The following is a 26,025-nucleotide window of genomic DNA, read 5'->3' as shown; positions in this document are numbered from 1 at the left end:
AGGAGGTCTCAAGGTCTCTCCCCTTGTTCTTGTGGGCTATTGCAAAGTCCCAGACATCTGCTGGATTTATAATACAGCAGATAGGGAACAGTCCCAGAGGTTCCTCGAGTGTGTGGGAGATCACTTCCTGACACAGCTGGTGAGGCAGCCAGCAAGGGCAAGCAAAATCCTGCTGTTTGTTAACAGAGAAGGTCTTGTGGGGGATGTCAAGGCTGGAGGCCGCCTGGGGCAAAGGGATCGTGAGATGCTAGATTTCTCAATCCTTGTTGAACCACGGAGGGGAGTCAGCAGAACTGCCACCTTGGACTGCCGGAGAGCAAACTCGAACCTCTTTAGGACCATGGTTGAGAGGGTTCCCTTGGGAAGTACTTTTGGAGGGCGTGGGAGCCCAGGAAGGCTGGCAGTACTTCCAGAAGTAATTTTAAAGGTGCAGGAGCTGATTCCACAGAGTATGGTCTGTGGAAGAGTGGGCAAGCTACTTATGATGATTACAGGTACGTAGCAAATATGTGCAGGGAGAAAATTAGAAAAGCCAAAGCCCAGCTAGAACTGAGCTTGGCCACCAAGGTAAAGGGACAACAATAAATATTTCTGTAAATACATCTACAGCAAGAGGAGGGCTAGGGAGAATCTCCATCCCTTCTTGGATGCCGAGGGCAACTTGGTGACCAAGGATCAGGACAAGGCTGAGGTACTTAATGCCTTCGTTGCCTCAGTCTTTCATAGCAAGACTCATTACTTCCAGGAGAACACAGTCCCCTGTGCTGGTAGATAGGAATGGGGACCCGAATAGGCCATGCATAATCCACAATGAGATGGTTTTGGACCTGCTCCAAAAGCTGGATGCCCGAGTCCACGGGGCCAGATGGACTGCACCTTACCTCGGTGCCAGGGTAGGTTATGGGATGGATAATGTTGGGATTCATTAAAGGTCAACCAGGGGATCAGGCCCAGTCACAATGGGTTGACGAACGGTAGATCCTGTTTGACACAAGAACTCGCCCCACGCCACCGTGGCCAGAGGAGACTCCAGCAGCAGCAGCAGCAGGAGCAGATCCCGTGGAGGGAGGAAGCAGGGGCAGCTGGGCCTGCTGTGCACATACACAGATAGACATGTAGATACCTTGTCACTGCTCTTCTGCCTCCACTTTTCTGGGGGACTGGGAGTTTTGTCTTCACACAGGAACTTCCGCCACAGCAGCATTTTCCAGTCCGTGGCACCTTGATCCCAGGATGTGCTCCGCACCGTGCTTCTAGGGCATCAACATCTGCTGTCGCACAAAGGCCCCTGAAAGGAAAAGCACCCTCGCACGTTTGCACTGCTCCCACACTCCCCAGAACTGTCTCTCAAATCTCACATAACACAGACTCTCTCAGACTCTTGGCTGCAGCCCAATAGCACAGCATCCCCTCTCTCACCCCTCTCATGAGCCAAGAGGCCATAGTTTGTGTCCCTTTTTAAGCTTTACAGACACAATCAGGCAAGAACTTAGGTTTGCCCATCCTGCAGCCAGGAATGCTCCAACCTGAGGGGGGAGTGGCCGTGAGAGCAATGTCTCTGTGCAAGTGCAGCTCGTTCCTCCCCTCTGACAGGGGCAGAAGGAGGGAGGCAACAGACAAAAGCAGAAAGCGTCTGCATATCCCTAGTGGCTCCTAATTTCCTGCCTCACGCTGGGAAACGAGCTGAGTCGCTGGGCCTCTCCGTTATGCTTAGCTCTGCAGCTCGGACATCATCTTTACACTCAGCTGTTCCTGGGCATAATGCTCCACACAATGACCCTGCAGAGCCCAAAGGCCTGCCTGCCTGCTGTCACTCACCTGGAGGTTGCAGGGTGCTGTGCCTCTTGGCTGGACCTGCTGCTGCTAGCTGTCACTTGCAAGACACTGAGAGGCCACCTGCTTGGAACTGCAGGCAACAAACACAAACGAGAAAAAGGAAGGAAGAAAGGATTCTTTCATGTCACAGGCTTTCACAGGCTTCATGTGGAGCACAGCTGCAAGCATTTCACCTGGGCAAAAAAGGGGTGGAGCCTGGCTCCAGCCCTCCCCACCCTCGTTTAAGGGCTGCCTGTCTAAGGGGAAGAATCTCTACTGGGAGATCTGCTCTGTGCTCATACTTTCTGAGTCCTGTTCTTCAGAAAGGGCTCTTTGTTTACTAGCTTGAGTCCTTCCCCACTCATAGGAAAATTAAAACACAAGAAAGCTGCTGGATCAGCTACTGCCTTTCACTACAGTTACCATTTTAGGTTATGGATCAAGGTTGAACTGTACAGAGGGAGTGTAGCCACAAGGCTCTGGCTGTGCCAAGCCTCCCACATGCCCGGGCCCCAAAGCAGCCCCAACTGTGCCTGGTCCTCCTCCATCCTGGGACCACAGGCAGCCCCAACTGTGCCAGGTCCTCCTCCATCCTAGGCCCCAAGGCACAGGCTGTGCCTGGGCTCCCTTTCGTCTGGGCCCAGACAAGGCCTCAACTGTGCCTGCTCCAGCCCGGGCCCCAAATCTGCCCCATCTGTGCCAGGCCCCACTCCAGCCCAGGCCCAAAAGCAGCCCCAACTGTGCCTGGTCCTCCTCCATCCTGGGCCCCAAAGCAGCCCCAACTGTGCCTGGCCCCCCTCCATCCTGGGCCCCAAAGCAGCCCCAACTGTGCCTGGTCCTCCTCCATCCTAGGCCCCAAAGCCTGGGCTGTGCCGGGGCTCCCTCTGGTCTGGGCCCAGAGGAGGCCTCAACTGTGCTAGGCCCCGCTCCAGCTCGGGCCCCCCCAGTGCAGCCCCAACTGCACTGGTCCTCCTCCATCCTGGGCCCCAACACAGCCCCAACTGAGCCTGCTTCTCCTCCATCCTGGGCCCCCCCAGTGCAGCCCCAACTGCACCTGGTCCTCCTCCATCCTGGGCCCCGAGGCTCTACCTGTGCCTGGGCCTCCTTCCTTCTGGGCCCACACGAGGCCTCAACTGTGCCAGGCCCCCTCCAGCCTGGGCCCCGAGGCCACCACTCTGCTGGACCACCCTCCGGCACAGGCCCTGCCCCAAGCCCTGCCCCCTGTGGACAGCTCTGCTCTTTGCCTGCTTGGTTTTTGTTCTCTCTTCACTCTGCCAGCTTAACTGGATGAGTTTCAATGGGGCCGAGTGTCGGGTCCTGCATTTTGGTCACAACAAGCCCAGGCGTCCCCCCAGTCCTCCTTGGGGAGGAGTGGCTGGAAAGCTGCCTGAGCCCTGAAAGGGACCTTGGTGTGCTGACGGACAGGTGGCTGAAGATGAGCCAGCAGTGTGCCCAGGTGGCCAAGAAGGCCAATGGCATAACCACCATTCCTGGCTCAGGAACGGTGTGGTGAGCAGGACTAGGGAAGTCATCCTGCCCCTGGACTCGGCACTGGCGAGGCCTCACCTCGAGTGCAGTGTTCAGTTTTGGGCACCTCAGCACAGAAGGGCCGTTGAGGTGCTGAAGCAGGTTGAAAGAAGGGCAACAAGGCTGGGGAAGGCCTTGGCCAATATGCCCTCTGAGGAGTGACTGAAGGAACTGGGGCTGTTTAGTGTGGGGAAAAGGAGGCTGAGGGGAGACCTGATGGGCTCCCTATTCCACCCAGGGAGCTGGTTCAGTCACCATCCCTGAATGTGTTGAAAACCAGGTGGTGCTCGGGGACATGATTGAGCAGGGGCTTGTTAGAGTTAGGCTGGTATGGTTAGGTTGTGCTTAGACTTGAGGGTCTTGAAGGTCTTTGTGGCGACAAAAACTGCAACCATCTCAAGCCTGGGGGAAAGGGGCTGACCCCAACGGTCACGCAACCCCCCTGGGGGGAGGGGCTCCCCTAACTGCCACTCTCCAGCTGTCATGGCAGGTAAGGCAGCAGGCTTCCCCTGCTCCCATGCTTCAGCTGGCCCCAGCGCTCCAGATCCCACCCCTGTGCCCAAGATCCCACCCCTGTAACCCCGATATCACCCCTGTAACCCCGATATCACCCCAGTGTCCCAGATCCCACCCCAGTGTGCCAGATCTCACCCCAGCGCCCCAGATCCCAGCCCTGTAAGCCCGATCTCCGCCCTGTGCCCCAGATCCCACCCCAGCGCCCCAGAGCTCACCCCAGAGCCCACCCCAGAGCCTACTTTGGCCTTTCCCCACAGAGAGAATCCCTCGAGGAGCGCTGACGGTGCCTCTGACACCCGACGCCATTTTCCCTGAAGCGACTGTGCCGCCACCGGACCCCGCCTGGATGCAGCCCACCATCCGCGGACCGATGCCGGTACCACCCCAAGCCCTCCCTGTCCCCACTGCCACCTACCTGGCGCCTCAGGCCTCTGTCTGGCCTGGGGTACCAGGTGTCTGGGGACAGGCAGCGCAGCTCCCCCCTGGGAGGGAGCTGCCCCCAACTGGGGCTCAACTGCCACCTGGGGGCCTGCCCCCAACTCTGGGGCTGCACTTACCGCTGCTGCAGCTGCTACCTGGGGGGCTGCACCCAGCTATGGCTCCCCCCACTGCCCCTGCTCACTGCTGGGGACATCCCCTGCTGGCAGGGACAGCTGCTGCCCCAGCAGCCGATGGGGCTGTGGCCTGGGGCCGTGTTCCACGGGGAGCCCCCGCAGCCCGCAGGCACCTGCCTGCCGCAGGCCCCCGGCCGCCCCGGCCCCCCGCCAGTTCTTTTGCAGGTACCACCACTGCAGGAGCAGGTGCTCCCCGTGCCCTGCACCCTGCCCGCCACCTGGGAGTCGCCGATGGAGCCCTTTCAGGACGCCGTGGTGCTCACGCAGGACCAGGGGCACCCAGCGCCCACCGACGGGTGCCCCCATCCCGCCACGGCTCCGCTCGGCTGCAGCACCGCAGCGCTGGACTCAGGGGGTGAGTTTGGGGGCTGCGGGGCGTGCGGCAGGCTGTCCGCACCGGGTGGCTGTGGGAAAGCTGGCATTGCCCCACTGGGGATGTCCTTGCTTTTCCAGCAGCCACAGCGAGCGCAGACATCCCGGAGGACGTGGCGGACATCCAGCATCTCCTGGCATGGCTCAACGACGGTGAGTTTGGGGGCAGCAGAGCTGGCGGGGGGTTGCTGCCACCCACCCAGCCACCCCCACTGGGTGTGGGAAAGAAAGCTGGCATTGCCCCACTGGGCATTTTCTGCCTTTTCCAGAAGTGACATCCAAGACAGGCATCCTGGACGACGACGCAGACATCGATGACCTGCTCACGTGGATCAACAACGGTGAGTCTCTCTCGGAGGGGCAGCAGAGCTGCTGGGGGGGTGTCTGCACTGAGTGGGCGTGGGAAAGCCGGCATTGCCATTGCCCCGCTGGGCATTTTCTGCCTTTTCCAGAAGAGACACCCAGCACCCACAGACTTGACAACGATGATGTGGAAATGGACCGTTTGCTCAGCTGGATTGACGGTGAGACTGTGCTCCGCAGAGGTGACCCCCAGAGGTGGCTGCCTGCACCGAGTGGCTGTGGGAAGGCTGCCATCATCGTTCGGGGGGATGTTCTTGCTTTTTCAGAAGCGGCTCTGGAGAGTGCTCTGGAGGTCCCCCAGCACAAGCAGGACCTGCCCGGTGTCACAAGAGAGGGGACCAAAGCCACTGCAAACAGCTGCCAAACGCAAGAGCTGATGCAGCGCATCACTGCCACAGAGCCACTGAGCCCTGATGTCTCCAGCAGCCTCGACTCCTCTTCTTCCAGCACAGAGCACTCGGACTCCTCCGGGGCCAGCAGGGAGCTGAGCAAAGAGACACATCCTGAATCAGGGCTCCTCAGCAACTCGCTCTGCTGGCAGCCAGCATCCCCTGAGCTGCCCGTGCCGACGCCCCTGGCTGCCCCTGCGCCTCCGTCGCCCCGCACTGCACATCTGATGGAAGAGGCGCGGCGGAGGCAGCCCCGGGTGGTTCTCACCCGCCTGGCACTGCCGACCCCCCTGGCTGCCCCCGCACCTCTGTTGCCCCGCGCTGCACGTCTGATCCAAGAGGTGCAGCGGAGGCAGCCCCGGGTGGTTCTCACCCGCCTGGCACTGCCACCCGGATGCATCTCCTGCCGGCTGGCAGACGTGCACCACGAGGACAGCACCGAGCCAGCCAAGTGCCCAGCGCCCGCCTGCACCACCACTAACAGCAAGAGCACCGGGCACGAGCAGCACACTGGCAGCGGCCCAGCCACAAAGAGGAAGCTGCCGCGCTGCCACGATGGCCCAGGCCACAAACACCGGCGCTAGGCCAAGCTGGCTGTGTCAGCACGGTGGGCGGGCAGCAGGAGGACTGTGCCCTGATGGGGTGCCCATCACAGCCCAACAGCGGCTCGAGCGGGAGCGCACCAAGAAACCGGCCCACTTGCTGGAGCAGGAGACGTGGCCATAGCCGACCAAGACGGCTCCCTGGAGCCCTGGGCTCCTCGCTGGCCCCCACCATGCCCAGAGAGCAGCGGCAGTGTTCCGGGGGCACCAGCACCGGCCCCAGCCCTACCCCTCCAAAACTGGGCTGTCCACAAACGGCATCTTGGGCTGGGGCAATGCGGGACTCTGAAGCTGATGGACCGCCAAAGGGTTGCACTGTCAAAGCTTTGGGCTGGGAAATGTGGGCTGGGGGGTGGGAAATGGGTGGGGAGGGAATGGTTGCAGGGTGGGGGGAGGGAATTTGGGGTGGGAACTCTTTGGGTGGGAACTTGGGGTGGGAATTCTTGGGGTGCTGGGATCTTTGTGAGGTTGGAAATGAAATGGCTGTACTGTGATATTGTTGAGGTGGGGGGAGGGAATTTGGGGTGGGAATTCTTGAGGTGGGAACTCTTGGGGCACTGGGATCTTTCTGAGGTTGGAAATGAAATGGCTGTACTCTGATGTTGTTGGGGTGGGAATCCGGGGTGGGGGGAGGGAATTTGGGGTGGGAACTCTTGGGGTGGGAATTCCTGGGGCGCTGGGATCTTTCTGAGGTTGGAAATGAAATGGCTGTACTCTGATGCTGTTGGGGTGGGAATTTGGGGGGTGGGGAACTGCTGGGGCGAGAAATGGCTGCCGTGGGAGATGGTTGGCATCAAAAATGATTGGACTCCGTAACTGCTGGCATTGAAGATGGGGGGAGGGGGAGGGAATTCTGTGGGGTGGCAATTCTGGGGGAGAAATTGTACTCTGATCACGTTACACTCCCAAGTTGTTGGAATTTGGAGGAAGGAATTGTTGGGGTGGGAATGTGGGGGGCTGGGAGGTATTTTGCAGAGGGAGGGAACTATTGGTGGGAGGGAGCGGGGGGGGGAGGAGGGTGGGTGGTGGGAAATTGATTGCGGGGTGGGAGCTGGGGGGTGGGAAATTGATTAGAGGGTGGGAATTTTAGGGGGTGGGATCAGAAACAATTGTTAGGGTGGGAAAAGGTTGGGAATATCATCATTTATTTGCTGTTTTGTACGTTAAATTATTAAACGTGTAGGAAAGTGAACGCCAAACCTCTGCCTGCAGTCGTTTGTGCAGCACCAAAGCCCCCCCCCAGGCTCCCCCGTGCCCACCTCCGGGAATGCTGGGGTGGCTGCAGCGAGCCAAGAGCTCCTCCACTCTCAACATCTCCATCACCATCGCTGCTGTCAACGTCTCTGTTGCCTTGTGCTGTTCCTGGGGAAGGAGATGGTCACGGACCGAGCAGTGGGTGTGTTGAGCTGGGGGCACTGGGCAGTACTGGAGGCACTGGGAAGCCCACTGCAGGGCACTGGGAGGCTATTGAGGGCCGCAGGCAGCACTGGGGGGCACTGAGTTTGCACAAGAAGACTCTAGACAATACTGGGAGGCAATGGGAGCTTAGTGGGGAGCTAAGCAATCCATTTCTTCCGTGGGGGAGACTTTCTCCCTGGGGCTGACCCCCCCCCAACCACAGCACCGCTTGGCTCTGCCCTGGGCGCTATGGTCCATGCATTCCCACCCTGATGCTGTCTCTCAGTGACACATTTGTCACCCACAGACTCACCGTGGGTCCTGAGCTGGGCTGGGGGGCGTCCTGTGAAAGCAACCCCAGTGACAGCCCTGAGCCCTATACGGCACAGATCCCGGAAAACCACCGGGTTTCATGCTGCCCAAATCAGCTTCAGCTCATCACCCTGGGACTCCAGCGGGGGGCTCTGTGGAAGCTTCCCCTGTTTCCAGCTGCTGCTACCCCGTGCTTGTTGACCATGCTTCATGCTCTGGCATACACCTGGAAAGGTGAACTCTGCCATGGCCTAGGAAGAGCTCTGCTCGCTCTTTCTTAGCAATGCCTCTGAACATCTTGAAAGCCAGGAGGAAGAGGCCATGACTGAAAGGCAGAGAGATTCTGGCAGCACAAGGGACCGTTTCACAACAACAAGCTCCACACAGTCTACGGGAACACCATTTCTTAGCTGCTTTCCTCCCTGCCCCAATGGCCGTCACACTTCATCATCTCCACTTGACAGGCTGGAGCAGCAGCAAGTCGTACTGCTGGGTTTCTGAAGGCCCTTTCAACCTCCAGAGGGAAGAAAACAGCCCCAACAAAAAGGGGGCAGCGGGGCTCTCCCTAGGACACCACTGGTCTCAGCAGAGTTCACAGGGACTTCAAACGCACAAAGCACCCACAAAAGCATCCCAACAGCTCCAACAAGGAAGCAAAACAAAGCCAGGACGCTCTGCAGGGCTCCCAGCTCTTAGGAGCTGACACCTGCTAAGAGATGCACAGAAACCCTCTTCCCTACTTCTCCCCCTGCCATTTCTACAGCCATTTACAGACAATGGGGAAAGGCAGCGTAAGGCTCGTGGAGAAGACTGGGTGGACATGACATTTCTCACTCCCCTGCTGCCAGAGCACTGCTCGTCAAGAGGACCACTATTTCTCAAACAAGCACCAACCAAGCATGGCAACAAACAACTCAAATGGCACTTGCCCAGCAAAACAACCAGCCTGCCCAAAGACCTCTCCTCAGAGACTTGCCCAAAAGGCCACAGCCATTACTCCCACGTGGCAGGCTTACTCACAGAACAGCAGCCTTCTCGTCACCGTGCATCACCAGGACACAAGCAGCCTGCTGGGGCAAGGGAGGCAATCTCTCCTCAGCATCTCACCACACACGTTCCCTCCGCACTGCTTTCCTGCACAGATACAAGGACAAAAGCCTCACTTCATCCGAGCAACGACTGGCAGCAACTCCACAAAATCCTCCATGCCAAAGCAGCTCCTGCAGATGCACAACGCAGTCCTCCACAAGGAACACGAGCTTATGCTGCAGCCTCTGGAGAAGCAAGCTGCCTTTGCGGTGCTTGCTCGGGAGGCCTCCTTTGGATCACCTCTCAGCCACAGCAGGAGAGCTTCTCTTCTCCATATCCATGCACCTCGGTACCTTTTCCCACCCCTAAACTTCGCACAGTGCTTAGCACAGAAAAGAAGGGAAATTCACAAGCAAGGCAAATATACAAAACGAAAGCAAATCCAGGAACAAGAACCAAAAGAGGAAGTCCCAAAAAGCCAAGGAAGGCAAAGCCAAATCACCTGAAAAGCCGAGAAACAAAGAGGAACACCCTGAAGGAGGGAGAAAAGAGTTCCAAGAATGGGAAAGGGAAAAGTATCAATCACCACATCTGAACAAAACCAAGGTATTGCAACACAGGAGCAGCAATAAAGCAAGACTGACAAAAGAACGGCAAACAACAAGGAAAACAGAGCAAAGCAAAACAAAGACACGAAATACAAGAGTCCAGCACATGAACTCAAGACAGCATCATGGCAAAGCAAGGAAGCCAAACACAGGAAAACAGGCCCACTGCCCCGCCACAGGCATACACTGATCTAGATCACTCCGTGACAGCCAGCTAACACAAACGGGAAGGAAGTATGAAAGCAGTCTTGTTGGACTTCACAGGCTTTCCTCCTCATCAAATCTTGTTCTGCTCAGGAGCAAAAAGAGGGAAGCAATTCACCTGGATGACAAAGGGGGGCAGCCTGGTTCCACCCCTCCCTCACCTCATTTCAGGGCTGGCTGCCCCAAGGGAAGGATCACTGCTTCAAATTCTGCTCTTGTTTAGTATGGTGTGAGCCCTCTTCTTCACAAAGGGGTAAGCAGTTCCATCTTCATTTACTGGACTGAATCCCTTCCACCCCCTGGGCAACTGAAAACTGTGCCCGTGATAGCCTTGGTCTACAGTTGCCATTCTGGGTTAACCAGTGGTACACTTCCGTTGGAGGCCTGGGTCAAAGGAGGTCCCTAAGGGCCAGCTGGGTCTGGCCCCTCTGGCTTCAAGCAGCAAAAAAAAGCTTACAGTAGCAGCTGATAGCCGACGGGGGATACCACTCTGTGTAGAAATGGGGGTACTCAGAGCTGCGTGAACTCCTTGGACAGGCCAAACAGCGTGGAGGTCACTTCTACTGGTAGCTGTGCAATTCAGGAATGAAGTCTGTTGCTCAGCTCGGACGCCTGACAGCATTTTGTGTGCTCCAGCAGCTTCACTCTGAGCAATGTATTGCTGTCAGGCAGACTGGGGTTTCTGTACCACTACCTCAGCAGGAACAAGACTAGAAATACGGTCCGTAAGTGCACTGCAACTGAACAGAAAATGGTCTGGTTTGGCTGTAAGAATAGTGTATTTGAGGGATTTTTGGTGGATGTGGGCTAACAGGACAACTTCTGTTGGTGACTGGTTTCTGCGAAGGAGAAAAATTACACTTGGTTTTAGGGAATCAGCCCGGGATTAGAGCGACTCTTACTGAGAAAAGGGAAAGCTTCTGTGGGTAAGAACATTATTTGGCGAGCTGTTGTAAGAACGATGGAAATCTCTCTTGTTGTAATAGGAGATGGAAAAAAGCAGGGGAGTTACCTGGTAGGAAAAAAGAGCTCCGGGAGCTTGAGACAGTGTCTCAGAAAAGGCGTGCCTTTGCTTAGCATTGCTCTGTGTCTGAGTTTTCCTTGCAATTGGTGCATGAAGCCCTCAGATGGGAAACCCAGCCTCCCCCTCCAAGTGAGGACATTGCCCTAGCAGCCCCTGGGGCTTGGCCTGAAAAGAAGGAAAAAAAAACCCAACAAACAACCAAAGCAATGCCACACAAAGCAACAGAGAAAGAAGCATAAAGAAGAAAAGAAGTTAAATAGCAAAAGGAAAAGCAAAGGAAAACCACACGACATGGAAAGAACAAAGACAAAGACAACTCTCGGGATGGAATCAAAGAATGCCCTCAGGCATCTGTCCCCTCCCCTGAACCTTCCTCCGTCCCAAGAGTTTCTGCCCGGTGGGACCACGTGCAGGACAGCAGGCTTTGGCTTGATGGGCTGCAAGGCCAAAAAAGGGCGGCTCCAGGCCCCCCAGAGGATGTCACAGCTGACATCACCCACGCTCCTGGAACCTTTGTGCTGTTACAATCAGTTTCCATGACGATGACGGGCCGTCCACAAGGACAGCTGGCAGATGTTTACAGGCACCTCAGCTGGGAGATGCACTGCCCGCAGCCGCTCGCCGTGCCCTGGGGCTGAGAGCAGCCCTGGCAGAAGACAAGCTCGGCCTCATCCCCTGCTGGATTACGGTTAAGTGCTACTATTTAGTCTTACTACTAACTGCGGACCGTTACCCTTTGGCATCAGATTGGCGGGTTACTGCATTAGATAAGGCTTCACGTGGAAATGCTACCAAGTTCAGTCAGTGCAAAGGCTTCAGGAAAACCCCTAAGGATTGGCTTAAAGGTTACTGTTAGAGGCTAGCGTTTAGGATGAAGAGTTACCATAGTAGGTTAGGATGAAGGGCTTCCCTTCAGTGACAGGTGAACGGTTACCACATCGGATTAGAGTTAACCATAACCAAAAAGGGAATCCTTCAGGGCTACCCTTTGGTATTAGGACTAAGGGTGGCCCTTACTTGATGAGGGCTAACACCATCCCTGTTGCGTTTACAGAAAAGGCTTCAGGGCTACCCATTAGGAGGGTTAAACATCACCTGTGTGTATGGCAAACAGATTGTAAGGCAAACAGGTAAAGGAGCAGAGAGATGATCACAGTTCCAAAGGAGGAATGACATAAAAAGCTTACCCGTACCCTGGGCGCGCAGAAGGGCTCCACTAAGGGTGACCTCCAGGTAGAGATCCTTCCTCCTTGGGAGTCAGCCCTTACATGGGGTCTAGCAGGGCTGCAGCCAGGGTCCACCCCTTCCGGTCACTCAGCTGAAACTGCCATCACCTGTGCCCCTGCAGCTGACTCAGCACTCGCCTCAGGTGGTCAAACAGAGGGTCAGGCTGTGATTATACAGTTCCCATACACCTGTGTGATTTAGAGTTCAGACTTGTGGTTTATACATTTGGATTAGTGTTAGGAGCTACAATTTCTAGTACAAGAGAAAGGAATAGAAACGCTGCTAGGAAAAAAATACAGTGCAAAGAAAGGAACAGCAAAGAAAAAAAAAGAGCACCAAACTGAAAAAAAGAACAAAAAACCCCACGCACATCAAAGAAAGCCAATAACAATAAATGAAACAACAACAAACACCACATTCAAAAACAAGCAACCAACGATAACAGAACAGAATACACTCTCACGGAAAAGCAAAGATGACAACAGAGTCTGGAAGAGGCAAAAGCTCAGCATCTAGGCCTGGGAAGATGACAGAGAACAATCCACATACACCAATGCCGAGAAAATGGGGCAATAGGCCCGCATGGATCCAGCCAGCTGGAGAAAAAGCCACAAGAGCACCACAAGGGAAGAGGCAAGGAGGCCCAGGAGGCGTGGACCCACCTGGGAAACTCCAAGGAGCTGCAAATGCATCAAGCACGGCAGGAAAGCCCAGAGAGGAGGCTGCAGTTCAAGAAGCCAGAAAGGAACAGACAGAAGAGAACAATCAAGGGAGAGAGCACATCAGGTAAGTGAAGGCAAAGGAAGAGCAAGGCCGGGGCAAGGGGACAAGGAAGGCAAAGCCAGGTAAGGCAACCAAGAATGAAGAGCAAGGGAGAAACTCCAAGCAAAGCCAAGAACCATCCTCTGAAAAGGCAAGGAATGCTCTCCTCTGGGAGGAAGAAGCTAATGCAAAGAAAGGAACAGGTAACGAGAACAAAGAACCAAAAAAAACCAACCAGACACAAAGACAATGGAAAGCAAAGCAAAAGGCGCACTACTGAAAAGCAACAGGGGAAAAACAACCAAACGAGGAAGACAAAGCAATTCAAACAAGTCACCATACTGCATTCCATTCATTTGCTTTACTCGTGTATATCGTGGCAAACCAAAGAAGCCAAACACAGTACAAAGAGAAAAACACTCACCAATGCTTAGCACTGAAGAGAAGGAAGAAACGAAAATTCTCGAGCAATGCAAGGCAAAGGTACAAAAGAAAAACCAAAGAGCAAAGCAAAACAAAGCCAGGAGCAATAACAGAAGGAGGAAGTACTAAAAAGCCAAGGAAAGCAAAGCAAAAATCACCTGAAAAGCCAAGAAACCAGAAGGAATACCCTTAGCAAGCAGAAATCCAGCCATCAGAGGACTGTGTCAGCTCCATGGATTCCAGTGACACCAAGGTATCTGCAACATCAAATTTCAGCCAGGCATCCCGGGCCCTTGGTGGCCTATGACAGCAGCGCTCCTACAGAGTTCATTCTCTTACACCCTGATACCAAAGACATGCTACCTGTGAGTGGCTAACACAATATCTGGCTGCCACAGGACTTGCAAGGAGTGACACCAAGTTTTCTCTCTCTAGTCAGCACACAGAAGTTACTTTGGCTGCCTTTGCAGGAGAAGAGAGCCATCTCTTGCCATGCAGGGAGGGAGGACGTGGTGTACTTCTAGCATCAAGTTACACGTGGTCAAGTCAGGGGATGCCATACCTGCTCCCAGCCTGAATCCTGCAATGTGTCAGGAGGAGCAGTGCATTCATAACGCAGCAACAAAGACTGGAGCACTGCTGAGACAGGTAGCAGAGCTCCTTCATTAGTGGTCACTGTTAACCCCATCCAGTCAGTGCTGAGCAAAACGAGGACTCTGCAAACTGCAGGTAATATTTCCTGCTGGCTCAGCTATAGTCATTTATGCAGCTTTTAGGGTAGGTTTGGTGTTTTTTTCTTTCTTTTTCTGTTCCTTGCTTTTGGTGAGATGCTAATAATTCGTGCAAACTCCCCCATACACAACCAATCTCCATCAGATGATGAGACAAAAGGCTGAGATAAGCCCCACTTCTAGCTATACACTGTTAAAACGGGAAAAGAAATCTGTTCAGAGATTTTGCGATGCATATGCATGCAACAAGAAAAGCAGAGGCAGGGAAAAGAAGAGCTGGCTTGCATGGCAGCAGGTGAACAATGAACAAGGGAAAAACACTTGGCTGTAACATTCACACCCGTGTCTCATCCCACCTAACACCCAGAACACAACAACTTCCAAGTAATGCTCTAACTGATCCGTACTGTATTGAGCCTCTAAGCTGTCTTTGCTTCTCTGCTTCTGTAATTTAAGCTCCTTTTGTCTTGCTGTTCAGCAGGCAAACCTCACCCTAAGAAGACAAGATGCAAACTATGGGTGGAGTATGTATGTAGTCCAAATTAGTAAAAATGCGTTTGATATGAGACAACAAACAGATGTGTAGACGATGCTGTCTGAAATGGACCCATACTGACTTGAATATACGTACCAAAACACTAGAAATCACGTTGTTACCATACTGGAGTCTTTCCTCGTTCCATCACTTAAGCTGTGTACAAAGCTCTGGCATGTCCCGTGAACCAGCAGGCACCTGCAGCCCTATCCCTTGGCATTACGCACAGGAAAAGAAATGGCACAGCATGATAGCTTATCCCTTAGTTCACTTCAAGAAAAGCAAGCATATCCTGAATTACTGACAATCACCAAGCTCGATCACCTTACGGATCAGGATGTGACTATTGCAGCTCTTCTCTCCAGCAACCAGAAGAGACAAATAGCAGGGGAATCATCGATTCAAAGGTCTGCAAGAGAAATACTCACCTATGGAGAGCAGGAGACAAATCCAGCCTAGTTCAGGTGCAGCTGAAAGCTGTCCTCAGCCAAAGCCTCAGCAGTTACCAGAATGCAAACAAAGCTATTCTTCATGCGTTCATTTCTTAAGTTGAACACAATGCCTGCCATTAAAAAAAGAATAACAATCAAAATAATCCTACGTGGCTTTTGTTGGAATCAAAAAACAGGAGAAAAATCACATGGAAATCACAGAAACGTGGTGGAATGACTCACACAGCTGGAGTGCTGTGATGGATGGCTAGCGACTTTGCAAAAGAGAGAGGCAAGGCAGGAAAGGCAGTGGTGCAGCCCTCTACGTTAAGAAAGAATGGGAATGTCTGGAAATGAACGATGGCCATGATAGGGTTGAGAGCTTCTAGGTCAGAAGAAAAGCAAAGGCCAGTAAGACTGACCTTATCGTGGGAGTGTGCTACAGGCCACCCAACCAGGATGAAGAGGTGGGCAAGACACTTTAGAGACAGGCCGCAGGAGGTCTCAAGGTCTCTCCCCTTGTTCTTGTGGGCTATTGCAAAGTCCCAGACATCTGCTGGATTTATAATACAGCAGATAGGGAACAGTCCCAGAGGTTCCTCGAGTGTGTGGGAGATCACTTCCTGACACAGCTGGTGAGGCAGCCAGCAAGGGCAAGCAAAATCCTGCTGTTTGTTAACAGAGAAGGTCTTGTGGGGGATGTCAAGGCTGGAGGCCGCCTGGGGCAAAGGGATCGTGAGATGCTAGATTTCTCAATCCTTGTTGAACCACGGAGGGGAGTCAGCAGAACTGCCACCTTGGACTGCCGGAGAGCAAACTCGAACCTCTTTAGGACCATGGTTGAGAGGGTCCCTTGGGAAGTACTTTTGGAGGGCGTGGGAGCCCAGGAAGGCTGGCAGTACTTTCCAGAAGTAATTTTAAAGGTGCAGGAGCTGATTCCACAGAGTATGGTCTGTGGAAGAGTGGGCAAGCTACTTATGATGATTACAGGTACGTAGCAAATATGTGCAGGGAGAAAATTAGAAAAGCCAAAGCCCAGCTAGAACTGAGCTTGGCCACCAAGGTAAAGGACAACAATAAATATTTCTGTAAATACATCTACAGCAAGAGGAGGGCTAGGGAGAATCTCCATCCCTTCTTGGATGCCGAGGGCAACTTGGTGACCAAGGATCAGGACAAGGCTGAGGTACTTAATGCCTTCGTTGCCTCAGTCTTTCATAGCAAGACTCATTACTTCCTGGGAACACAGTCCCCTGTGCTGGTAGATAGGAATGGGGACCCGAATAGGCCATGCATAATCCACAATGAGATGGTTTTGGACCTGCTCCAAAAGCTGGATGCCCGAGTCCACGGGGCCAGATGGACTGCACCTTACCTCGGTGCCAGGGTAGGTTATGGGATGGATAATGTTGGGATTAATTAAAGGTCAACCAGGGGATCAGGCCCAGTCACAATGGGTTGACGAACGGTAGATCCTGTTTGACAAAAGAACTCGCCCCACGCCACCGTGGCCAGAGGAGACTCCAGCAGCAGCAGCAGCAGGAGCAGATCCCGGGGAGGGAGGAAGCAGGGGCAGCTGGGCCTGCTGTGCACATACACAGATAGACATGTAGATACCTTGTCACTGCTCTTCTGCCTCCACATTTCTGGGCGACTGGGAGCTTTTGTCTTCACACAGGAACTCCGCCACAGCAGCATTTTCCAGTCCGTGGCACCTTGATCCCAGGATGTGCTCCGCACCGTGCTTCTAGGGCATCAACATCTGCTGCTGCACAAAGGCCCCTGAAAGGAAAAGCACCCTCGCATTCCGTTTGCACTGCTCCCACACTCCCCAGAACTGTCTCTCAAATCTCACATAACACAGACTCTCTCAGACTCTTGGCTGCAGCCCAATAGCACAGCATCCCCTCTCTCACTTCATGAGCCAAGACGCCATAGTTTGTGTCCCTTTCTAAGCTTTACTGACACAATTAGGCAAGAACTTAGGTTTGCCCATCCTGCAGCCAGGAATGCTCCAACCTGAGGGGGGAGTGGCCGTGAGAGCAATGTCTCTGTGCAAGTGCAGCTCGTTCCTCCCCTCTGACAGGGGCAGAAGGAGGGAGGCAACAGACAAAAGCAGAAAGCGTCTGCATATCCCTCGTGGCTGAGCCGCTGTGCCTCTCCGTTATTCTTAGCCCTGCAGCTCGGACATCATCTTTACACTCAGCTGGTCCTGGGCATAATGCTCCACACAATGACCCTGCAGATCCCCAAGGCCTGCCTGCCTGCTGTCACTCACCTGGAGGTTGCAGGGTGCTGTGCCTCCTGGCTGGACTTGCTGCTGCTAAGTGGCACTTGCAAGACACTGAGAGCCCACCTGCTTGGAACTGCAGGCAACAAACACAAACGAGAAAGAAGGAAGAAAGGATTCTTGGATTTCACAGGCTTTCCACAGGATTCATTAAAACACATTCTGCTGTGGAGCACAGCTGCAAGCATTTCACCTGGGCAAAAAAGGGGTGGAGCCTGGCTCCAGCCCTCCCCACCCTCATTTAAGGGCTGCCTGTCTAAAGGGAAGAATCTCTACTGGCAGATCTGCTCTGTGCTAATACTTTCTGAGTCCTGTTCTTCAGAAAGGGCTCTTTGTTTACTAGCTTGAGTCCTTCCCCACTCATAGGAAAATTAAAACACAGGAAAGCAGCTGGATCAGCTACTGCCTTTCACTACAGTTACCATTTTAGGTTATGGATCAAGGTTGAACTGTACAGAGGGAGTGCAACCACAAGGCTCTGGCTGTGCCGGGCCTCCCACCAGCCCGGGCCCCAAAGCAGCCCCAACTGTGCCTGCTCCTCCTCCATCCTGGGACCAAAGGCAGCCCCAACTGTGTCTGGTCCTCCTCCATCCTAGGCCCCAAGTCCCAGGCTGTGCCTGGGCTCCCTTTCGTCTGGGCCCAGACAAGGCCTCAACTGTGCCTGGTCCAGCCCGGGCCCCAAATCTGCCCCATCTGTGCCAGGCCCCACTCCAGCCCAAGCCCCAAAGCCGCCCCAACTGTGCAAGGCCCATCTCCAGCAAAGGCCTCAAAGCAGCTCCAAATGTGCCAGGCCCCCCTCCAGCCTGAGCCCCAAAAGCAGCCCCAAGTGAGCCTGGTTCTCTTCCATCCTGGGCCCCAAAGCCCTGGCTGGGCTTGAGCCTTTATTTGTCTGGGCCCAGACGAGGCCTCAACTGTGCCAGGTCCATCTCCATCCTGGGCCCCAAAGCAGCCCTAACTGTGCCTGGTCCTCCTCCATCCTGGGCCCGAAAGCAGCCCATACTGTGTCTGGTCCTCCACCATCCTGGGCACCAAGAGCCTGGCTGTGCCGGGGCTCCCTTTGGTCTGGGCCAAGAGCAGGCCTCAACTGTGCCAGGCCCCCCTCCAGCCCAGGCCCCAAAGCAGCCCCAACTGTGCCAGGCACCTTTCCAGCTCGGGCCCCAAAGCAGCCCCAACTGTGCTGCTCCTGGTCCCCCCACTGTGTCTTCATCCCATCCTGGGCACCAAGAGCCCGGGCATGTGCCGGGGCTCCCTCTGGTCTGGGCCAAGAGGAGGCCTCAACTCTGCTAGGCCCCCCTCCAGCTCGGGCCCCCCAGTGCAGCCCCAACTGCACCTGGTCCTCCTCCAGCCTGGGCCCCGAGGCTCTACCTGTGCCTGGGCCCCCTTCCTTCTGGGCCCACACCAGGCCTCAACTGTGCCAGGCCCCCTCCAGCCTGGGCCCCGAGGCCACCACTCTGCTGGACCACCCTCCGGCACAGGCCCTGCCCCAAGCCCTGCCCCCTGTGGACAGCTCTGCTCTTTGCCTGCTTGGTTTTTGTTCTCTCTTCACTCTGCCAGCTTAACTGGATGAGTTTCAATGGGGCCGAGTGTCGGGTCCTGCATTTTGGTCACAACAAGCCCAGGCGTCCCCCCAGTCCTCCTTGGGGAGGAGTGGCTGGAAAGCTGCCTGAGCCCTGAAAGGGACCTTGGTGTGCTGACGGACAGGTGGCTGAAGATGAGCCAGCAGTGTGCCCAGGTGGCCAAGAAGGCCAATGGCATAACCACCATTCCTGGCTCAGGAACGGTGTGGTGAGCAGGACTAGGGAAGTCATCCTGCCCCTGGACTCGGCACTGGCGAGGCCTCACCTCGAGTGCAGTGTTCAGTTTTGGGCACCTCAGCACAGAAGGGCCGTTGAGGTGCTGAAGCAGGTTGAAAGAAGGGCAACAAGGCTGGGGAAGGCCTTGGCCAATATGCCCTCTGAGGAGTGACTGAAGGAACTGGGGCTGTTTAGTGTGGGGAAAAGGAGGCTGAGGGGAGACCTGATGGGCTCCCTATTCCACCCAGGGAGCTGGTTCAGTCACCATCCCTGAATGTGTTGAAAACCAGGTGGTGCTCGGGGACATGATTGAGCAGGGGCTTGTTAGAGTTAGGCTGGTATGGTTAGGTTGTGCTTAGACTTGAGGGTCTTGAAGGTCTTTGTGGCGACAAAAACTCCAACCATCTCAAGCCTGGGGGAAAGGGGCTGACCCCAACGGTCACGCAACCCCCCTGGGGGGAGGGGCTCCCCTAACTGCCACTCTCCAGCTGTCATGGCAGGTAAGGCAGCAGGCTTCCCCTGCTCCCATGCTTCAGCTGGCCCCAGCGCTCCAGATCCCACCCCTGTGCCCAAGATCCCACCCCTGTAACCCCGATATCACCCCTGTAACCCCGATATCACCCCAGTGTCCCAGATCCCACCCCAGTGTGCCAGATCTCACCCCAGCGCCCCAGATCCCAGCCCTGTAAGCCCGATCTCCGCCCTGTGCCCCAGATCCCACCCCAGCGCCCCAGAGCTCACCCCAGAGCCCACCCCAGAGCCTACTTTGGCCTTTCCCCACAGAGAGAATCCCTCGAGGAGCGCTGACGGTGCCTCTGACACCCGACGCCATTTTCCCTGAAGCGACTGTGCCGCCACCGGACCCCGCCTGGATGCAGCCCACCATCCGCGGACCGATGCCGGTACCACCCCAAGCCCTCCCTGTCCCCACTGCCACCTACCTGGCGCCTCAGGCCTCTGTCTGGCCTGGGGTACCAGGTGTCTGGGGACAGGCAGCGCAGCTCCCCCCTGGGAGGGAGCTGCCCCCAACTGGGGCTCAACTGCCACCTGGGGGCCTGCCCCCAACTCTGGGGCTGCACTTACCGCTGCTGCAGCTGCTACCTGGGGGGCTGCACCCAGCTACGGCTCCCCCCACTGCCCCTGCTCACTGCTGGGGACATCCCCTGCTGGCAGGGACGCTGCTGCCCCAGCAGCCGATGGGGCTGTGGCCTGGGGCCGTGTTCCACGGGGAGCCCCCGCAGCCCGCAGGCACCTGCCTGCCGCAGGCCCCCGGCCGCCCCGGCCCCCCGCCAGTTCTTTTGCAGGTACCACCACTGCAGGAGCAGGTGCTCCCCGTGCCCTGCACCCTGCCCGCCACCTGGGAGTCGCCGATGGAGCCCTTTCAGGACGCCGTGGTGCTCACGCAGGACCAGGGGCACCCAGCGCCCACCGACGGGTGCCCCCATCCCGCCACGGCTCCGCTCGGCTGCAGCACCGCAGCGCTGGACTCAGGGGGTGAGTTTGGGGGCTGCGGGGCGTGCGGCAGGCTGTCCGCACCGGGTGGCTGTGGGAAAGCTGGCATTGCCCCACTGGGGATGTCCTTGCTTTTCCAGCAGCCACAGCGAGCGCAGACATCCCGGAGGACGTGGCGGACATCCAGCATCTCCTGGCATGGCTCAACGACGGTGAGTTTGGGGGCAGCAGAGCTGGCGGGGGGTTGCTGCCACCCACCCAGCCACCCCCACTGGGTGTGGGAAAGAAAGCTGGCATTGCCCCACTGGGCATTTTCTGCCTTTTCCAGAAGTGACATCCAAGACAGGCATCCTGGACGACGACGCAGACATCGATGACCTGCTCACGTGGATCAACAACGGTGAGTCTCTCTCGGAGGGGCAGCAGAGCTGCTGGGGGGGTGTCTGCACTGAGTGGGCGTGGGAAAGCCGGCATTGCCATTGCCCCGCTGGGCATTTTCTGCCTTTTCCAGAAGAGACACCCAGCACCCACAGACTTGACAACGATGATGTGGAAATGGACCGTTTGCTCACCTGGATTGACGGTGAGACTGTGCTCCGCAGAGGTGACCCCCAGAGGTGGCTGCCTGCACCGAGTGGCTGTGGGAAGGCTGCCATCATCGTTCGGGGGGATGTTCTTGCTTTTTCAGAAGCGGCTCTGGAGAGTGCTCTGGAGGTCCCCCAGCACAAGCAGGACCTGCCCGGTGTCACAAGAGAGGGGACCAAAGCCACTGCAAACAGCTGCCAAACGCAAGAGCTGATGCAGCGCATCACTGCCACAGAGCCACTGAGCCCTGATGTCTCCAGCAGCCTCGACTCCTCTTCTTCCAGCACAGAGCACTCGGACTCCTCCGGGGCCAGCAGGGAGCTGAGCAAAGAGACACATCCTGAATCAGGGCTCCTCAGCAACTCGCTCTGCTGGCAGCCAGCATCCCCTGAGCTGCCCGTGCCGACGCCCCTGGCTGCCCCTGCGCCTCCGTCGCCCCGCACTGCACATCTGATGGAAGAGGCGCGGCGGAGGCAGCCCCGGGTGGTTCTCACCCGCCTGGCACTGCCGACCCCCCTGGCTGCCCCCGCACCTCTGTTGCCCCGCGCTGCACGTCTGATCCAAGAGGTGCAGCGGAGGCAGCCCCGGGTGGTTCTCACCCGCCTGGCACTGCCACCCGGATGCATCTCCTGCCGGCTGGCAGACGTGCACCACGAGGACAGCACCGAGCCAGCCAAGTGCCCAGCGCCCGCCTGCACCACCACTAACAGCAAGAGCACCGGGCACGAGCAGCACACTGGCAGCGGCCCAGCCACAAAGAGGAAGCTGCCGCGCTGCCACGATGGCCCAGGCCACAAACACCGGCGCTAGGCCAAGCTGGCTGTGTCAGCACGGTGGGCGGGCAGCAGGAGGACTGTGCCCTGATGGGGTGCCCATCACAGCCCAACAGCGGCTCGAGCGGGAGCGCACCAAGAAACCGGCCCACTTGCTGGAGCAGGAGACGTGGCCATAGCCGACCAAGACGGCTCCCTGGAGCCCTGGGCTCCTCGCTGGCCCCCACCATGCCCAGAGAGCAGCGGCAGTGTTCCGGGGGCACCAGCACCGGCCCCAGCCCTACCCCTCCAAAACTGGGCTGTCCACAAACGGCATCTTGGGCTGGGGCAATGCGGGACTCTGAAGCTGATGGACCGCCAAAGGGTTGCACTGTCAAAGCTTTGGGCTGGGAAATGTGGGCTGGGGGGTGGGAAATGGGTGGGGAGGGAATGGTTGCAGGGTGGGGGGAGGGAATTTGGGGTGGGAACTCTTTGGGTGGGAACTTGGGGTGGGAATTCTTGGGGTGCTGGGATCTTTGTGAGGTTGGAAATGAAATGGCTGTACTGTGATATTGTTGAGGTGGGGGGAGGGAATTTGGGGTGGGAATTCTTGAGGTGGGAACTCTTGGGGCACTGGGATCTTTCTGAGGTTGGAAATGAAATGGCTGTACTCTGATGTTGTTGGGGTGGGAATCCGGGGTGGGGGGAGGGAATTTGGGGTGGGAACTCTTGGGGTGGGAATTCCTGGGGCGCTGGGATCTTTCTGAGGTTGGAAATGAAATGGCTGTACTCTGATGTTGTTGGGGTGGGAATTTGGGGGGTGGGGAACTGCTGGGGCGAGAAATGGCTGCCGTGGGAGATGGTTGGCATCAAAAATGATTGGACTCCGTAACTGCTGGCATTGAAGATGGGGGGAGGGGGAGGGAATTCTGTGGGGTGGCAATTCTGGGGGAGAAATTGTACTCTGATCACGTTACACTCCCAAGTTGTTGGAATTTGGAGGAAGGAATTGTTGGGGTGGGAATGTGGGGGGCTGGGAGGTATTTTGCAGAGGGAGGGAACTATTGGTGGGAGGGAGCGGGGGGGGGAGGAGGGTGGGTGGTGGGAAATTGATTGCGGGGTGGGAGCTGGGGGGTGGGAAATTGATTAGAGGGTGGGAATTTTAGGGGGTGGGATCAGAAACAATTGTTAGGGTGGGAAAAGGTTGGGAATATCATCATTTATTTGCTGTTTTGTACGTTAAATTATTAAACGTGTAGGAAAGTGAACGCCAAACCTCTGCCTGCAGTCGTTTGTGCAGCACCAAAGCCCCCCCCCAGGCTCCCCCGTGCCCACCTCCGGGAATGCTGGGGTGGCTGCAGCGAGCCAAGAGCTCCTCCACTCTCAACATCTCCATCACCATCGCTGCTGTCAACGTCTCTGTTGCCTTGTGCTGTTCCTGGGGAAGGAGATGGTCACGGACCGAGCAGTGGGTGTGTTGAGCTGGGGGCACTGGGCAGTACTGGAGGCACTGGGAAGCCCACTGCAGGGCACTGGGAGGCTATTGAGGGCCGCAGGCAGCACTGGGGGGCACTGAGTTTGCACAAGAAGACTCTAGACAATACTGGGAGGCAATGGGAGCTTAGTGGGGAGCTAAGCAATCCATTTCTTCCGTGGGGGAGACTTTCTCCCTGGGGCTGACCCCCCCCCAACCACAGCACCGCTTGGCTCTGCCCTGGGCGCTATGGTCCATGCATTCCCACCCTGATGCTGTCTCTCAGTGACACATTTGTCACCCACAGACTCACCGTGGGTCCTGAGCTGGGCTGGGGGGCGTCCTGTGAAAGCAACCCCAGTGACAGCCCTGAGCCCTATACGGCACAGATCCCGGAAAACCACCGGGTTTCATGCTGCCCAAATCAGCTTCAGCTCATCACCCTGGGACTCCAGCGGGGGGCTCTGTGGAAGCTTCCCCTGTTTCCAGCTGCTGCTACCCCGTGCTTGTTGACCATGCTTCATGCTCTGGCATACACCTGGAAAGGTGAACTCTGCCATGGCCTAGGAAGAGCTCTGCTCGCTCTTTCTTAGCAATGCCTCTGAACATCTTGAAAGCCAGGAGGAAGAGGCCATGACTGAAAGGCAGAGAGATTCTGGCAGCACAAGGGACCGTTTCACAACAACAAGCTCCACACAGTCTACGGGAACACCATTTCTTAGCTGCTTTCCTCCCTGCCCCAATGGCCGTCACACTTCATCATCTCCACTTGACAGGCTGGAGCAGCAGCAAGTCGTACTGCTGGGTTTCTGAAGGCCCTTTTAACCTCCAGAGGGAAGAAAACAGCCCCAACAAAAAGGGGGCAGCGGGGCTCTCCCTAGGACACCACTGGTCTCAGCAGAGTTCACAGGGACTTCAAACGCACAAAGCACCCACAAAAGCATCCCAACAGCTCCAACAAGGAAGCAAAACAAAGCCAGGACGCTCTGCAGGGCTCCCAGCTCTTAGGAGCTGACACCTGCTAAGAGATGCACAGAAACCCTCTTCCCTACTTCTCCCCCTGCCATTTCTACAGCCATTTACAGACAATGGGGAAAGGCAGCGTAAGGCTCGTGGAGAAGACTGGGTGGACATGACATTTCTCACTCCCCTGCTGCCAGAGCACTGCTCGTCAAGAGGACCACTATTTCTCAAACAAGCACCAACCAAGCATGGCAACAAACAACTCAAATGGCACTTGCCCAGCAAAACAACCAGCCTGCCCAAAGACCTCTCCTCAGAGACTTGCCCAAAAGGCCACAACCATTACTCCCACGTGGCAGGCTTACTCACAGAACAGCAGCCTTCTCGTCACCGTGCATCACCAGGACACAAGCAGCCTGCTGGGGCAAGGGAGGCAATCTCTCCTCAGCATCTCACCACACACGTTCCCTCCGCACTGCTTTCCTGCACAGATACAAGGACAAAAGCCTCACTTCATCCGAGCAACGACTGGCAGCAACTCCACAAAATCCTCCATGCCAAAGCAGCTCCTGCAGATGCACAACGCAGTCCTCCACAAGGAACACGAGCTTATGCTGCAGCCTCTGGAGAAGCAAGCTGCCTTTGCGGTGCTTGCTCGGGAGGCCTCCTTTGGATCACCTCTCAGCCACAGCAGGAGAGCTTCTCTTCTCCATATCCATGCACCTCGGTACCTTTTCCCAAGTTCCAAAAAGCCAAGGAAGGCAAAGCCAAATCACCTGAAAAGCCGAGAAACAAAGAGGAACACCCTGAAGGAGGGAGAAAAGAGTTCCAAGAATGGGAAAGGGAAAAGTATCAATCACCACATCTGAACAAAACCAAGGTATTGCAACACAGGAGCAGCAATAAAGCAAGACTGACAAAAGAACGGCAAACAACAAGGAAAACAGAGCAAAGCAAAACAAAGACACGAAATACAAGAGTCCAGCACATGAACTCAAGACAGCATCATGGCAAAGCAAGGAAGCCAAACACAGGAAAACAGGCCCACTGCCCCGCCACAGGCATACACTGATCTAGATCACTCCGTGACAGCCAGCTAACACAAACGGGAAGGAAGGATGAAAGCAGTCTTGTTGGACTTCACAGGCTTTCCTCCTCATCAAATCTTGTTCTGCTCAGGAGCAAAAAGAGGGAAGCAATTCACCTGGATGACAAAGGGGGGCAGCCTGGTTCCACCCCTCCCTCACCTCATTTCAGGGCTGGCTGCCCCAAGGGAAGGATCACTGCTTCAAATTCTGCTCTTGTTTAGTATGGTGTGAGCCCTCTTCTTCACAAAGGGGTAAGCAGTTCCATCTTCATTTACTGGACTGAATCCCTTCCACCCCCTGGGCAACTGAAAACTGTGCCCGTGATAGCCTTGGTCTACAGTTGCCATTCTGGGTTAACCAGTGGTACACTTCCGTTGGAGGCCTGGGTCAAAGGAGGTCCCTAAGGGCCAGCTGGGTCTGGCCCCTCTGGCTTCAAGCAGCAAAAAAAAGCTTACAGTAGCAGCTGATAGCCGACGGGGGATACCACTCTGTGTAGAAATGGGGGTACTCAGAGCTGCGTGAACTCCTTGGACAGGCCAAACAGCGTGGAGGTCACTTCTACTGGTAGCTGTGCAATTCAGGAATGAAGTCTGTTGCTCAGCTCGGACGCCTGACAGCATTTTGTGTGCTCCAGCAGCTTCACTCTGAGCAATGTATTGCTGTCAGGCAGACTGGGGTTTCTGTACCACTACCTCAGCAGGAACAAGACTAGAAATACGGTCCGTAAGTGCACTGCAACTGAACAG

The 26,025-nt window shown here is 56.0% G+C and overlaps 2 long non-coding RNA genes across 4 annotated transcripts; both read right to left on the bottom strand.

Moving 5' to 3' along the window:
• Positions 1 to 7,326: 7,326 nt before the first annotated feature.
• On the bottom strand, positions 7,327 to 24,991 carry LOC121107718. Its single transcript, XR_005842098.1, has 2 exons — positions 24,923 to 24,991; positions 7,327 to 9,290 (listed from the first exon to the last, which is right to left on the bottom strand). It is a non-coding gene; the product is annotated as an uncharacterized LOC121107718 (long non-coding RNA).
• Positions 11,332 to 17,371, bottom strand: LOC112530360. 3 transcript variants are annotated; one of them, XR_005842100.2, is made up of 4 exons: positions 17,161 to 17,371; positions 16,500 to 16,664; positions 14,880 to 15,013; positions 11,332 to 12,188 (listed from the first exon to the last, which is right to left on the bottom strand). It is a non-coding gene; the product is annotated as an uncharacterized LOC112530360 (long non-coding RNA). The 3 variants fall into 3 exon arrangements; XR_005842101.2 differs by lacking the exon at positions 11,332 to 12,188 and adding an exon at positions 14,593 to 14,721; XR_005842099.2 differs by lacking the exon at positions 11,332 to 12,188 and having other exon boundaries at positions 14,804 to 15,013.
• Positions 24,992 to 26,025: the final 1,034 nt, after the last annotated feature.

This window comes from Gallus gallus, chromosome 28 (genome assembly GCF_016699485.2).
Source record: "Gallus gallus isolate bGalGal1 chromosome 28, bGalGal1.mat.broiler.GRCg7b, whole genome shotgun sequence".
Lineage (NCBI taxonomy): Eukaryota > Metazoa > Chordata > Aves > Galliformes > Phasianidae > Gallus > Gallus gallus.
The sequence above is the reverse complement of the archived record's forward strand: the minus strand, read 5'-3'. Positions and strand labels throughout refer to the sequence as shown.